This window comes from Trichosurus vulpecula, chromosome 8 (assembly GCF_011100635.1).
Source record: "Trichosurus vulpecula isolate mTriVul1 chromosome 8, mTriVul1.pri, whole genome shotgun sequence".
NCBI classification, from domain to species: domain Eukaryota; kingdom Metazoa; phylum Chordata; class Mammalia; order Diprotodontia; family Phalangeridae; genus Trichosurus; species Trichosurus vulpecula.
Genome location: NC_050580.1, coordinates 183,721,371 through 183,736,348, shown reverse-complemented (window position 1 = coordinate 183,736,348; position 14,978 = coordinate 183,721,371). Strand labels below are relative to the sequence as shown.

Sequence of the window (14,978 nt, the reverse complement as noted above, 5' to 3'; positions counted from 1 at the left end):
GCCAGGAAATGTAAGGTAGTGCCAGATTGTGGATGACCTTGAGTTGTAGACTAAGGTTCCTAAACTTGACTGCATTTAGTATAGAGGTGTCAAATTCTTTTAAGCAGTTGATTGACATGATCTAATCCATAGGTCAAGAAGCTTAAGCTTCAAGAGATGTGGAGGAGGGACTGGGATTGGAGAGGGGAGAAATTGGGGGGGGGGGGAAATCAGATGCAATCAGAGGTTACTGCAACAGTTTATATAGGTGAAAATTAAGATCTATACTAGGGAAATATTGATGGTGGAGAAAAAGAGGAGAGGATGTGTTTAAGAGATATTTTGGAAACAGATGTACAGGATCTTTTGACTAGAATATAATTTAAGTGAAATAAAAATGAAAACAACACCATTGTTTGGAACACATAGACATGTCTAAATGATGAAAACAGCAGAATTTTACATTGATGCTGGTCCTCTATTTGTATCCCCAGTGTTTAGCACAGAGCCTCGCACACATATAATAGGTGCTTAATAAATGCTTTTTTGCTGACTAAGTGATCAAAGGCCAGTGGGTGCTCTGCTAACACATGGAGAGAGTGTGAATCAGAGGTCCCAAATGTTCTTGATAAGACAGGAATAGTCCATGGTACAAAAAGAAACAAAAGAGCAGTAAATTTGCTATGGAAATATTCATCAATAAAAATCATCAATTGCAGAGTGGCATAAATGAATTCATGAATTCTTTCTTTTTCTTTTATGATCCTCCTTTGTTATCTTGCTCTGCTCCCCCCGCCCATGAATTACTACGCAGCTGTCATGACTTTGCATTCAGGAAAGTCTTTCCAGGAAAGAGCTTGAAGAGTGTCATAGGAGGTCATGGTGTTAACTTGGAGCCCTACTCTATGCGGTGACTTTCCAGCTAAATTTTAATTATATAAATTATAATATACCCTTGATACCTATCTGTTGAATGGACTTGGATTCTGGGATATTATTTACATATCTAGTAATTTGGATTCTTTCTTCATCTTTTTCTTAGGGTAATTTCAGAGGTGGCCCTGCTGACTGAGTCAATGGACAGAGTGAATCACACTGTAGTGTTTGAGTTTGTGTTCCTGGGACTTTCCAATTCTTGGGATATTCATCTTCTACTCTTTGCATTTTCTTCTGTGCTCTTTTTGGAAATCATGCTGGGAAATTCCCTCATTATGTTCACAGTCACTTCTGACCCTCACTTACCCTCTCCCATGTACTTCCTGCTGGCCATCCTCTGCTTCAACAACTTGGGGCTTTCCTCTGCCACCTCCCCTAAGATGATATGTGACCTTTTCAGAAGCACAAATCATTTCTTTCTCAGCCTGCATCATGCAGATGTTCTTTATTCACTTGATTTTTGATGCTGAGATGGTGCTGCTTAGCCATGGCCTTTGACAGATATGTAGCCATATGTAAGCCTCTCCATTTTCTCATTATTAGGTGCCCAAGAATGTGCACTTTGCTTTTGTCTGCTGCCTGGATTATTGGCCTGATCCATTAACTGGTCAAAATGGCTTTTATAATTAACCTACCTTTCTGCGCCACCAATGAGCTATACAGTTTTTATTATGATCTCCCTCGGTTCATCAAATTTGCCTTTACTGAAACATATAGAGTAAATCTCATGATCATCATCAATAGCAGCTTCATGTACATAGGTGTCTACGTGTCGGTCATACCTTACATTTTTGTTCTAGTCACTTTTCAAAAGAATTCACGAAGTGCTTCTCTTAAGGCTTTCTCTACTCTTTCATCTCTCATCATTGTGGTGATTTTGTTTTTTGTTCCATGGTTATCTTTCTATACATGGCCAGTGAACCCATTACACCAAGACAAATATCTTGCTATCTTTGAGGTAGTTCTGACTTCTTTTCTAAATCCAGTCATCTGTATACTCAGAAACTAAGAGACGAAGTTGGCAAAAAGGAGAGTGTGCAGCCAGCTTGTCAGTTTCAGTAACGTCTCATAAATGACTTGATGAGGACACCCAAATCTCTGATGATTATAAATAAAAAATTAGAAGAACTCATTTGAAGAAGAAAAGATGGCTGGGGACACATTGTTTGAATTTATGGAAGAACATTAAAATGGAATTACGTACAACTGGAAACATGGGTCTGAAGCTGGAAGAATGGTTCAGGTTGTATGTTTGGCAACTGTCTACACAAAAAAAATCTAAAAATGGATTTGCATTTGCCTATGTATTTGTGGATAATTAAACTATTAATACTATTCATGTTGTGATATTTTAAAAGATTTTTTATTGCTTTCTTTAAAGTCCTTTGTGAGGTTGTTTGATTTTGGTTTGATCTGCTTAACATTTATTCTGCACTTAACAAGGAATACTCCCCAATTTTGCTAGGTTAGGCTCTCCTCAAATTTTTTGAAGATATTTTTTTTAAAAAATTAAAAATTTTCAGCTTTTTAAGAAATGTGAAACACTGTACTCTGTGTTAACTTGTTTGCCATTTAATACTCCTTTTTTTTTTTTTTTTTCCTTTTCAGGGTAATGTTTTTATTTTTATTTTTTTTTAAACTAAGGCTCCATAAGAGTTGTGACTTTTATTTATCTAATGGCATAAGTTATACCATACATTTTTCTTTAGTCCACATTTCTTTCTTTTTTTTTAATGCAATTTATTTATTTAACATATTTAGTTTTCAGCATTGATTTTCACAACAGTTTGGATTACAAATTTTCTCCCCATTTCTGCCCTCCCCCCCCACTCCAAGATGGCATATATTCTGGTTGCCCTGTTCCCCAGTCAGCCCTCCCCTCTATCACCCCCCTCCCCTCTCATCCCCTTTTCCCTTCCTTTCTTGTAGGGCAAGATAAATTTCTACGCCCCATTGCCTGTGTATCTTATTTTTTAGTTGCATACAAAAAGTTTTTTTGTTTTTGAACATCCGATTTTAAAACTTTGAGTTCCAAATTCCCTTCCCTCTTCCCTTCCCACCCACCCTCCCTAAGAAGTTGAGCAATTCAACCTTGGCCACACATGTATTATTATGTATAAGCCTTCCACAATATTCATGTTGTGAAAGGCTAACTACATTTTGCTCCTTCCCAACCCATCCCGCTTTATTGAATTTTCTTCCTTGACCCTGTCCCCTTTCCAAAGTGTTTGTTTTGATTACCTCCACCCCCATCTGCCCTCCACTCCATCATCCCCCTGCCTTTTATTTTTTTTTTTATCTTCCTCCCTCTTCTTTCCTGTGGGGTAAGATACCCAACTGAGTATGTATGGTATTCCCCCTCAGGCCAAATCTGATGAGAGCAAGGTTCACTCATTCCCCCCTCACCTGCCCACTCCCCTCCTCTCCTAGAACTGCTTCCTCTTGCCACCTTTATGGGAGATAATCCACCCCATTCTATCTCTCCCTATCTCCCTCTCTCAGTAAGTTACTCTCTCATCCCTTAATTTCATTTTATTTCTTTTAGCTATCTTCCCTTCATCCTCAACTCACCCTGTGTCTGCTCTCTCTCTTTTACATATATATATATATATATATATATATACACATACATACACATACATACATATACACATAGATACATGCATACATACACATTCACTTATATATATACATAAACATATATATATGCATATATATATGCATATTCCCTTCAACTACCCTAATACTGAGGTCTCATGAATCATACTCATCATCTTTCCATGTAGGAATGTAAACAAAACAGTTCAACTTTAGTAAGTCCCTTGCAATTTCCGTTTCTTGATTACCTTTTCATGCTTCTCTTGATTCTTGTGTTTGAAAGTCAAATTTTCTATTCAGTTCTGGTCTTTTCACTGAGAAAGCTTGAAAGTCCTCCATTTTATTGAAAGTCCATATTTTGCCTTGGAACATGATACTTAGTTTTGCTGGGTAGGTGATTCTAGGTTTTAATCCTAGCTCCATTGACCTCCGGAATATCGCATTCCAAGCCCTTCGATCTCTTAATGTAGAAGCTGCCAGATCTTGGGTTATTCTGATTGGGTTTCCACAATATTCAAATTGTTTCTTTCTGGCTGCTTGCAGTATTTTCTCCTTGATCTGGGAGCTCTGGAATTTGGCAACAATATTCCTAGGAGATTTCTTTTTGGGATCTATTTGCGGAGGCGATCGATGGATTCTTTCAATTTCTATTTTGCCCTGTGGCTCTAGAATATCAGGGCAGTTCTCCTTGATAATTTCCTGAAAGATGGTATCTAGGCTCTTTTTTTGATCATGGCTTTCAGGTAGTCCAATAATTTTTAAATTATCTCTCCTGGATCTATTTTCCAGGTCAGTGGTTTTTCCAAGGAGATATTTCACATTGTCTTCCATTTTTTCATTCCTCTGGTTCTGTTTTATAATATCCTGATTTCTCATAAAGTCACTAGCTTCCACTTGCTCCAATCTAATTTTTAAAGTAGTATTTTCTTCAGTGGTCTTTTGGACCTCCTTTTCCATTTGGCTAATTCTGCCTTTCAAGGAATTCTTCTCCTCATTGGCTTTTTGGAGCTCTTTTGCCATTTGAGTTAGTCTATTTTGTAAGGTGTTGTTTTCTTCAGTGTATTTTTCAGTATTTTTTTGGGTCTCCTTTAGCAAGTCATTGACTTGTTTTTCATGGTTTTCTCGCATCCTTCTTATTTCTCTTCCCAATTTTTCCTCTACTTCTCTAACTTGCTTTTCCAAATCCTTTTTGAGTTCTTCTATGGTCTGGGGCCAGTTCATGTTTTTCTTGGAGGCTTTGGTTGTAGGCTCTATGACTTTGCTGTCTTCTTTAGGCTGTATGTTTTGGTCTTCTTTGTCACCAAAGAAAGAATCCAAAGTCTGAGACTGAATCTGGGCGCGTTTTCGCGTCCTGGCCATATTCCCAACCAACTAACTTGACCCTTGAGTTTTTCAGTGGGGTATGACTGCTTGTAGATTACAGAGTTCTATGTTCTACGTTTGGGGGGGAGGTGCCAGCTCTGTCAGAGCCGCACTCCTCCTTCCCCAAGGACCCCCAGTCCAGACTGGGCTCAGATCTTCGGCAGGCTGTGCACCCCTGCTGTGATCCGCCACTTAATTCCCCCCACCAGGTGGGCCTGGGGCCGGAAGTAACAACAGCTGTAGCTGCCCCACCTCCGCTGCCCCCGGGGCTGGAAGCCGAACCGCGAACTCCTTCCACTCCCGCAGCTTTTCCCACTAACCTTCTCCGCAGTCTTTGGTGTTTGTGGGTCGAGGGGTCTGGTAACTGCTCACGTATTCAGGGCGCTAGGGCCCCCTCCGCCCGGCTTCTGGACTGGATCGTCCACGCCGCTCAGGCTGGGCTCTGCTCCACTCCGTTCCAGCTCCCAGCTCCCAGCTCCCAGCTCCGTGTGGAATAGAGCTCACCCAGAGACTATCCGGGCTGTCCTGGGCTGGAGCCCTGCTTCCTTCTGCTGTTCTGTGGGTTCTGCCGTTCTAGAATTGGTTCAGAGCCATTTTTATAGGTTTTTGGAGGGACTCAGGTACGGAGCTCACTCTAGTCCGTGCTTACCAGCCGCCATCTTGGCTCTGCCCCCCCATTTAATACTCCTTTTGACTACTACTCCTTCTCTTTTACATGTGTTTGCTCTGGACTTCCAATAAGATTTTGTAAAAATAGTCTCCAGCCTTCCTGTTTGTCTTTGAATTTTAATTTTTAATCTCATTATTTCCCAAATTAAAACTTGCATTTAAACATTTTTTCTAATATTCAATAACTTCCCAAGAGATTCCTTTGGTTTTCCATCTCTCACCAAAATTTTTAGTTATTCATTCCTCCCTATTCCCTCCCTCAACAGAATTTAAGCTCCTGGAGACAATGAGTTTCATTATTGTGTTTGTAATCCCAGTAGTAATGCAGTGTTTTGAACATAATACGTGCTTAATAACTGCTTGCTGGTCAATTGATTCACTTGGAAATGATTTTGTTGTGATTATTATTATATTGGTACCTATCCACACTAATCCCTTGCACTACTACCTGGTAACTAATAAGGACCAAAGTAAAGTGTTTTACCCTTTCCTGTTTATTGGGATGACCACTGGTATACTAGAATGATCTATTCTGTCCTTTGTTCTGTACCCTGAATCCCCTTTGATTTCTGTTCTGATAAGGAGTTCTGTTAACCTATTTTGTATATTTACAGTCTCTCATTACTAACACTCTTGTATTTTACTTTATTCATTCATCATTTCTAAGTCAGTCTAATTGTCCCAATTTGGTGGTTCATAGATAGTCTCTATTAAAAGAGGAATGGGAAAGGAAGAAAACATGTATTCACTAAGTGCCAACAATATGTTAGTCACTATTCTATGCACTTTACCTATATAGTCTCATTTGACTCTCACAACAACCCTATCGAGTAGGTATTGTTATCCCCATTTTATAGCTGAGGAAACTGAGGCATATAGTGGTTAAATAACTTACTGAGCATCACCTTGCTAGTAAGTTACTGAGTCTGGATTTGAATTCAGGTCTTCTTGATTCTAGGTTCAGCATTCTATCCATTGTTCCACCTAGCTACAAATTCAATTGAACAAATATTTATGAAATGCTTCTAATGTTCTAAGCATACAAATTCAAAACAAAATCCTTCTTTCCTTCATGGAACTTGAATTCTGGCAAGGCTGCCCTTGGGGTTGGGGAGTGGGATAAATCATGGCAAGAGTAGTAAATATAAAGTACATAAAAAGTAGTACAGATGAATTTTAAGAGTGAGAGAGTGCTAGTACCTGTAGAAATCAGTCAAGGCCATGTATAGTAGCTGTAGCTAGACCTGAGTTGTGCTTAAAAGAAGCCAGGAATCCTGTTTCCACAGAGATGATGTAGTACTTTCCTTATGCTGGTCATAGCGTGGAACTCCTTCTTGCTACTTTGGACCTTTCTGGTCTTATACTTCATCACACCAAGTCTTATGTTTTTTGTCATTATTCCTCAGTTCTCCCTACCTCAAACCTTTATTATAATCTGTCATGCTACACCTTTAAATTGTGATCAAATTTTAACTTTTTTATCCACCTATCCATTCCTTCATGGTGCTATCAAATTTCATCACTTCATTCATTCCACACAAACCTACTGGGTTTAAACAATGTGTTGTATACATTAAAAGGAATTGTGGCATATGAATAGAAGGATGATATTTTGTCAGGCCCTCAAGGACTTTATAATCTAATTGTAGACAGAAAGCATGCAACCACAAAAAGTCAAATGACACCAGAGATGTTAAATGACAATTTTTGATACCAATTCAAGAGTTAACAAAAGGTGGTGCGTGATTACATGCCAACAGAGAGGAACAGACCTCAGGGTATATGCCTACTGGTATTAACTCTAGTCAGTGAATGTTATTAGTTTAGAGAATGGAGAGGTCATTATGAGTTGGAGTGGTCAGAATAAGCTTTATGGAAGAGGTGGTACCTAAAATGGCAATTGAAGCATGGATAGAAAGAATATGTCTGAACATAGCTAAGGTGCAAAGCAGAACATTGCAGCTATAAGAAATAGTATGAGAAGGAGCAAAAGGGTGGAAAAATATAGAGCAAGTTTTTGGAAATGAGAAAAATAGTCCTTTTTTGTGAAAAGTACATGTACGTGTGTGTGTCTTTGTGTGTGTGTATGTAGGGGAATTTTAAGAGATAAAATTGGAAAGGTAATGAAATTATAGTGGTTTTGAATGTTATACAAAGGAATTTGGATTTCACTTGGTCAACAATGGGGAGCCATTGAAGTTTATTGATGAGAAAGGTGACATCAAAGTTGTGTTTCAGGAATATTAATTGGATAGCAGGATGGATTATGTAAAGAGAAACTGGATATAAAAATAACAATTAGGAGTTATTGTAACAGTCCAAGTGAGAGTTATTGAAATTTTTAACTAGCTTGTTGGTGGGACTAAAAAGGAGGGGAAGGATATAAGAAATATTATAGCATTAAAAGCTATAGAACTCTGTGACTGATTTGATCCAAGAGGACGATTGTTAAGAAATTTCAGAAATTGGAAGGGTAAAATGAAGATCAAATTCTGGGTGGGAGAGGAAGATTTCAGTGGGAGATAGGTGAAGAAGCTGAGAATATAGTTTTCTAGGGTGGAGAAGAGCAAAGTAGAAATATCAAGATCATGGTGATGAGCTATTTTAATTCTTCTAGTTAGAATGTAGTTGAAATGGCTTATCATGAGGTTCAAGCTGGTTAAGATTTTATTTGTAATTATTTTGGAGTAATTCTTTCTTCTGACACTTTCTCTTGCCATTGTATTATTTAGAGAAAACCCTGGTTTAGCCTCATCCTGGTCAATTAGGCAAACTTGGGGAAATAAGACAAAGGAGCTTATTAGCACATCAAGGCAGCAAGCAGTTGGAGTCAGTGGCTCTCCTGCTTTTAATAGAGAGGAATAAGCAACTTTCATATGAAGGTGAAAGTATGTTGATTGGTAAATGCGATCGATGAGGAAATGAAATTAGTACCACTTCATTACAGTATCATAGAGAGATGGCATTAGTATGCATGCAGACCCCCATGTCCTGCAGGTTGGCTGTCCATGCACTCAAAGTCTAAACAACTTTTAAAATCAGATCACTGGTACTGACTCTGCACAGGTAGCTGACTTTGCATAGTATTTATTTATTGTTAAGACTTTCTTATTTGCTAATATTCTTGGCCTAGGACTTTGTGCCAGAGTCCAGGTTGCTCTTTGCTGAATTGCTATAAGCCCTGCTAAAATCTCAGAGTGGGTTGAGATTATGCCTAAGCCAGGACCTGTGCACACTGCGGTTTGGAAGACACTGCTTTGACTCATTCCTGGGTGAGGTGGCTGCACTGCGGTCTTGTCATTGCTTACTATAGTGTCTGGATAGGATGATCCCTAGAAGTTTATAATTTATTTATATAACCTGCTCAAGGACATTCTTGGGTATGTTTTTGCTTAGGTATGATTTAGAATTGGTAGAGAGAATGATCACTTGCTGTATGATTGACTTATGAGTTGGGGGCTACCTCAAGACCTTTAGAGATGAGAGAAATTCTTATTTATCACTTTGAAAGAGGATACACGGGATTTCAGACTCTCTTTAGGGCAAGATCTGTGGAGAGAAAATAGAACTGGGAAGTTAGTGGCGCAATGAAGAAGTGACTTTTCCTTATATGTCCTCCTCCCAAAGTTTATTCTTTATGGATTCTTCTCATACAGGCCCATAGGGAGTACTCATTCTGTCCATCAATCCCAATATCATGCCTAGGCAGCAGCAGGCAAAATGCCTCATGGGCCACCCAGATTAGACACATACACACGCATATGTATATAGGTATGTAGCTATCATGCATATATCATCTATCTATCTATCTATTGATCTATCTATTAAAAAGACCCTGCTTTCTTTCATAGACCTGTCCTGAGACAAGAGTCCTAGCCTGAAACTGGGAGCTGGACTCAGTGGTTTAGTCTATGTCCTGCCCACTGCCACAACCTGCAGCTTCCTTCTGTCTCCTGGCATACTTCTCCACCCTGGCCATGGTAACTCTCTTTTCATCCACAGTCCTCCTTGTGAATCTATGCCTTTAGCCCTCAAATCATGGAGTAGACCAGCACAAGATTATTTTGGCTTTAGGCCTGTCTTCTAGGGTTTCTCTAGAGTCTCATGTCAGTCAGGCATGCTGATCCTGTCCCACTTTCCTTGTATCTGCATGCCTGGAGTGGCCATTGCTTCAAGCCTGGCTCCTTGTCCAATCCTCCAGGAGATGGAACAGTCCTCTTTGATTTTCTTATTTCTTCTTCATCTTCAGTAGCTGCTTCTTGGAGGCACTGGACTTGTCTTGAAACTTTCAAATGTCAAATGAGAACTTCATTTTTTCATGACCAGCTTCAGTTTCTATACACTTCTGCATTATACATATTTTAAGGGAAAAAGTAATAGATATAGCAATTAGCTGTCTGGAACTTTGTTGTAGTATCTTTTATGGAGATTGTGATTCAAGCATGTAGAGGCAGTATGGTATAGAGCAGGGCTGTCCAGAATGTGGCCTGCCAGCCTCATGCAGCCCACAGTGCAATTTATGTGGCCAGCCTACAACCATAGAAATTTACATAAATGCTTTATTAAAAGAAGCCAATCTAGCAAAGATCTCTCACTAAAATGGCAAATCAAAATATATTGTCTATTGTTTCAATAAAAACCAGACGTTGGACAATCCTGGTGTAGAGGACAGAACACAAGCTCAGAGTCAGGAAGACGATGCATCAAAAATCTTATTAGTTGTGTGACCCTGAGCTAGTCATTTTATCCCTTTGTTCACTTAATAGGTATCTAAGATTTATCTAGTAAGTCATGAGTTCCCCATGATTGTAAAAGCATAGATCCTTCTCCTATTTGGATAGTTTAAGCTGTAGACCCTACACTGCAGGATAATTTTTTATATGAAATTTCTATACACTTTTTTCTTTTACTTACCTACAGTCACTGGTGTAGGAAGTAGGCTAGATACAGTGGTGGGGAAACTGTGGCCTTGAGGTCACATGTAGCCTTCTAAGTCTTTGTGTATGACCTTTTGATTGAGTCCAAGTTGTACAGAACACATCCTTTTATTGAGGGGATTTGTTCTGTGAAGTTTGGATTCAGTCAAAGAGTCACACCTGAGAACATGGAGGGTGACATGTGGCTTCAAAGCTGCAGGTTCCCCACCTCTTGCTTAGAATTTGGGAAAGTAAAGGAAATATTTTAATTTATGAGTGTGAAATTACATATTTTGAAAATATTCCATGGACATTCCTCAACTGCCATTTCATGAAACAATGATTTGAAAGCTAGTACAGAAAAGAGTCAAAAGAGACATTCATACTTCTTCCTAACCATCTCTTATTAACTGATTCTGCCCTTAGTTATCATGGGAAAATCAATAGAATCCTGGGAGACAATTCTTCTGGCCAAATGATCTCAGGCTGGCAATCACAGCTTCTGCAGAATCACTTGGTTGTGCCCCAGTAGTGTTGCTAATGAACTGCCTTTCCACGTATGCTAACATTTTATGATGCTCTTAGAGCTTCTGGTCACTATAAGGCAGAGAAGGCTGAGGTTTGAGAGGCCCTCAGACTTCTTATCAATGCTGTAATGTCAAGTCCTGTGAGAGAAGAGGTAGGTGGCAAATGTAGGAATAAATCCTCCAGCAGGAAGAAGACAGTGCACATCTCCACATTCCAGGGGTGACCAGACCATGATAAGGCAGTGGCCATTGCATAGCATAATAAAGAGCTGCTTCTTCCTAGGATAGAATCCAAAAAGGGGGAGGGAAGAAGGAACTAAGCACAGCAAAGGAGAATCAATTTGAAGGATTTAAGATTATGGAAATGGGCATATACACCTGGAAAATTAATTTAATTTCATCAGGTAGGAGAAGTGCCAGAGACTTCATACTTACTGAACTGCTTCTGTTCCCTGTGAAAATCTCTTACCTTCTCCATACTCTCTGAATATGACATCTGTTCAATTTTGCTTGGCTCCCTATGCGTTCTAAACTTCATAGTTGACCCTTTCCATAGTCAACTCCATTTAGTGCTAGCTTCTATTGCTTCTAGATTTATTCTGCTAGTAATGAAAATCTCCAGCACTGGGAAGGTTCCATTATCTGTCCTTCTGTTTTCTTTCATGTCCATCCATGCTGCCTAACATTTCTAGAGAAAGTTACAAACCCTAACTGGTGAAGTTCACTGCAAATTTAAACTATTCAAACTTACCTAGGTCCTTGCTGTATAGCAAGGTTTTACTTTGTTTCTTTTTAACCACATCCATTGGACTACAGTAGTGATTCTAAACCTTTTCCCGCATTAGTCTCCCATGCTACTCAATTCTCACTCTCAGCAGATAGCCTTCTCTTCCACTTTACTGAAAAAGGAGATACTACCTACCAACTGAGAGCTCAGCAATCTTCCTTCCATTTACTGGTTAGTACACTTACTCACCACCTTTCTTATTTGTCTTCTCCTATTCTCCTTTTCTTCTCCTTTGCTTCAGAGGAATAGATTTGGCAAAACTTTATCTTAGATGTTAATCTTTCCACCTATGCCTTTAAGACCATCTCTCTCCTTTTGCCTTCACTGATTGCTCAGGCAGCCCTCTTCTTGCATCTTCATTTTTTCTCTCCTTTGATTTCTTTGCCTCCAATTTTTCCTCATATTAAAAATTCACAATCCTCATGTACTTTTGATTGTTTCTTTTTATTTCCTTTAATTACCAAACCTCTGCACTAACTTACATTTTTCAGCCAGCAAACACTTATACTATACCTCCTACTAAAGTCTAAGTCAAGATAGGTAACATGGTAGGCTGAATCATGAAATCCTGAACATCTGAGTTCAATCTGACTAGTCTATTTTCATTTCTGGGGATGATTTTCAAACCATTTCCCAATATTTATGTAATTACTTTTCCCTAATACCTGCATAGTATCTTGAAACTCATCTAGTGCCATTTCCTTATTTTATAGATGGGGAAATCAAACCTTAGAAAGGTAACATTCCTGATTAAATAGTCACAATTGCAAAATAGGTGCTCTTTTCATTATGCCAGGTGATGCTTTCTCTATTCCTTCCCCTGACTGCAATCCCTCCCACTGAGCCCATAGCAGTCTCCATCTCCTCCTAATTTCTACTGAAACAGTATGCTATAGTGGTAAGTATATTAGCCTTGAAATCAAGTTTACTAAGGTGTGGGTTCTGGATTTCTCACTTTTACCTTGTTAGATCTCTCCAGGTCTCAGGTTTTTAATCTATAAAATGAAAGAGTTGGATTGTATGGCTCTTTCTACTTCTAATACTTTGGAGCTCACTTATCACATGCTGCCATACGTTGTTATTTCATTCTTTACAATCTAAGGCAAGAATCTGACTATATTCCTCCCTTGCTCAAAAATCTTGTGTCTCCCTCTTGCCTCTAGGATCAAATTCAGACTCCTCAGTCTGACGTTTTAAGACTTTTATATTCTGACTCCAAACTAAATTTTCATTTCTTATTGCTTCAAATCATGCATTTCTGTCCTAGGCAAACTCGTGGTTCCTGAAACTCAGCATTCTGTCACCTCCCTCCACATAAGCTGTTCTTGTGCCTCTTGTAATCTTTAGCTTTCTTCAAGCCTCAACTGAAGTATCATCACCTACTTGAAGCTGTTCTGGGACCTAGAAGATGCCAATGCTCTTACCAATTTCCAATTACCTTCTCCTGCTTATCTGTGTACATGGTCCATTGACCTAGTAGAAGTAAGTTCCTTGATTGCCTACATTACTTAATTTTTGTCTTTATTTGAAGTGTGTAGCTCACTGCCTTTATTTTAGTAGCTAAATAATGTTTAATAATCATGGAAAGGAAGTTTGAACTGGAGAAAACCACAAATTCCTATAGAGTTCATTAAAAATGTATCTCATTCCAACTCAACTGGGCACTAGTTGTTGTGTAGAAAGTCTTTTCTTTGTCTTTTGCTAATCTTGCCTAGTTGGTGCAGTGGATAGAGTGCTGGCCATGGAATTAGCAGGACCTGAATTCAAATTCGACCATGGACACTTACTACCTGCAGGGCCCTGGGCAAGTTACCTAACCCTGTTTGCTTCAGTTTCCTCATCTGTAAAATGAACTGGAGAAGGAAATAGCAACCTACTCCAGTATCTTGGCCAAGAAAAATTTAAATGGAGTCATGCAGCTGAAATGACTCATTATAATCTTACCTGTTCATCCATAATAGGCAAAATAATTAGGTTTTTTTTACATACCTACCTTCCTTTACTCTCAGTACATGATCTTGACTTTTATTTTAATGAAAAGTTGAGATGGCCTATTGAGAGCTCCCTAATCTTCATCACACCTTCTCCCCATCTTTACTATCTATTATCTTCTCTCATTCTCCTTTTCTTCTTTTTGTTTTAGAGGAAGAGATTTGGAGACAGTTCTTTCAAGGTCAATCGTTCCACTCCTGTTTTCTTAGAGGGTTAATATCATTTTTTATTAGATGCTTGGGAAGGTATCATAAAGAAACTATCATTTAAGTAGATAAATATTGGGTGTGGCATTCAAGGAGCAGGGGCCAGTTAATATGGACCATGCATGGAGGTGGGGTAGCATAGCATATGTATAGAAAAGGCAAGAGATCTAATTTGATAATAAAATCATGCATCTGGAAAATAGTAGAGTGAGAATCAAGTGACTCCAGACTATGAATGACCTCAATTAAGGGCAAGGCTAAGGATAATGAACTTGACTAAGATTTGTTTACAAGGGAGCTGTTGAAGAGTTTTAATTTGACGATCAATGTGTTCACATTTTTTCATTAGGAAAATTAATCTGGAAAAGGTGTTAAGAATGGATTGGAGGGGTGAAACTGTGGAGATGGACAGGGAATAGGTTAGGTCACTGTCATAGCAATCTGTACATATAGTTATAAAAGGCTCCACTAAGGCAGTGGCCATGAGGGTAGAGAGCAGGTAATAAATTTAGAATTAGTTGGATAAAACTTTGTGTCTAGTATATGGGGAATGGGGGAGAGTGAGAGAATAATCAAATTAACACCATAGTTTCAAACACAGGTGTCTCAATGAAAAACATTACCATTAATAAAAATGGGTGTGGGGACAGAGATAATTAGTTCATTTTGCTATTGGTTGAATCTGAGCTACTTCTGGTAGACATCTACTTGAAGATATACCTTATGCATTTCGAGATACGGGTCTGAAACTCAGGATAAAAAAAAAGATTTTGGAGTTCTCTGTAGAGACATGATAGAAGAAACAACGCCAATGAATGAAGTAGCTAAGTAAAATTGGTAGTTAATAGAGAAAAGAGTGAGATCAGAATCATGGGGAACTCTGGCCTTAATACATTCAGAAGAAAAAATGGAACCAAGAAAGGAGACTGAAAAGGAACAATCAGTAAGGTAGGAGGAAAACCAGGGCAGTAAAGTGTCTTGGAAGTTAGAGTGTATTCATAAGGAG

The 14,978-nt window shown here is 38.8% G+C and overlaps 1 pseudogene; it reads left to right on the top strand.

Annotated features, from left to right (window-relative positions):
* Positions 1-1,055: 1,055 nt before the first annotated feature.
* Positions 1,056-1,987, top strand: LOC118828177 (annotated as a pseudogene).
* The last annotated feature ends 12,991 nt before the right edge of the window (positions 1,988-14,978 follow it).